Consider the following 1,954-nt stretch of genomic DNA (forward strand, 5'->3'; position numbering starts at 1 on the left):
TGCGTGTTGAGTTAAGTATTAAATGTTGGGCTCTATTGGGGTCCATTAAAATGAGAAGAATCCTGCGGTGTTTTCCTCAAGAAACGTGGTTTCTTCTGGACTGAGCGGGGAGGGACATCAACATTTTGGATGACATGGTGGTGAGTAAATTATCTGGATTTTTCTTTTAAGAAAATGGAATATTCCTTTAAATGAAAGAACAGACCCTCTGCTTTTAAAAAAAAAGTTTCATCCTACCTTCATTAGTTTTTTATATCACCTCTCAAACATGGGTAGGTTTCTTCAAAAACACAACATTTTGAGCAAGAAGCTGAGATGATTCCATTTTTGTGATGGACTTTTGATAGAGATCAGATTCAGAGCGATCCTCAAAACATACACGGACATACAGCTGTTTGCCCTAGGGTTATACTTGTGGGTTGTATAAGTTGCCACCTGGTGGATAATAGCAGTATTGCGGATTGACGAGATAACTCGTCAATGGCAGGGAAAGAGTTAATATTAATTTTAACCTATGCAAGCCGCCATTATGTTGCGTGCATAGTGCATTCTGAGTTGATGACGTGTAAAGCCGATTTATAGTCGTGCGTAAGTTCTACGCCGTAGCTATGCCGTAGGTTATCCGTAGCCTGTGTGTAGCTCTGCGTAGCCTGACGTGCACCTCACAAAAATTTTAACAGCGTGTCAGTTCTACGCGGACTGCAAGCGCTGTGATTGGTCCACCAGAACCCCTCCCGTCAGGTAAAAAAAACTGCGTCACAGGTATTTCCGTTTGCGACGGTGAAAACACAAAATGGCCGAGTTGAGGAGTGATTTAACTCAAACTGCAACAAAAGTCGCTGTTTATTTACTTCCATCATTGCTGGTCATCTCAAAACATACACAACAAGTTGCTGTTTCTTCTTCGTTTGTTGGTTAACTTGCCAAGCTTCTTCTTCTTTGACGGTCGCGCTGCTACTGTGGTTACATGCGTGGATACTGCCTACCAGCGTACTGCGCACGTGTTTGCACGTCGATGCGGAAGACGACAAGTATAAATAAAACAAGTATAGCCGTCGCGGCTATGCCGTAGGACCTACGCACAACTATAATAAACCCTTAATGGTTGTCGTGAAATATTACTACAGTTTACTATAGTAAAAACTATTGTATGTGCCAGGGGTGGGCAGGGTCGGTGCTGAGGTGCCGATGTCCTGCAGATTTTAGCTTGAACCCTTATAAAACCTTGGCTACCTGTAGTTTTCAGGTGACTTTTTAGACCTTGATTGGCTTGTTCAGGTGTGCTTGATCAGAGCTGGAGCTAAACTCTGCAGGACATCGGCACTCCAGGGCCGACCCTGCCTGCCCCTGGTATATACTATAGTTTTCTCATGTGAGAATGTTTTACTTCGCATTTTCTTACCTATCCAACCGTCTTTATTAATTTGTATGTTTTTTGTATTCTTCTTCATTTATGTTACTCTCCGGTTCATATCGAAAGGGCTGAACAGAAGACACTGATGTTTTTGTATTTTTAATGGCCTGCAGGTGTCAAGACCAAATAGCGCCACCTGCTGTCTGTGTGCATTTATAAAGTCTGGAGTATAGTCTGTTTTTTATGCATACGCGAACGTACGTGCATGGATAAACACACACCCTTGCAAAGTATATTTATTTGTACGTGTACGCAGACGTTTGACGCATGCGCAATGTGACAAAATGCAATGCATCTCCTGGACTACATACTACATTCTTCTGTATAGGGCTGCACGATAAATCGCATGCGATATCAGGCGCATCTCGTCGGTAAGGCCGGTTCCTTGATTAGTAGTAAATCACCATCAGCTGTTTTTGCTGCACAGAGCCGTGGTTCGCTGACAAGCCGGGCCATATCGCATACATATTGCAGGCGATACGTTCGCGGTAATTAATGCGAGATTGCCCCGTTTGTCGGTGGGCTGCGGCTCTGTGTGGT

Source organism: Misgurnus anguillicaudatus, chromosome 10 (assembly GCF_027580225.2).
Source record: "Misgurnus anguillicaudatus chromosome 10, ASM2758022v2, whole genome shotgun sequence".
Classification (NCBI taxonomy): domain Eukaryota; kingdom Metazoa; phylum Chordata; class Actinopteri; order Cypriniformes; family Cobitidae; genus Misgurnus; species Misgurnus anguillicaudatus.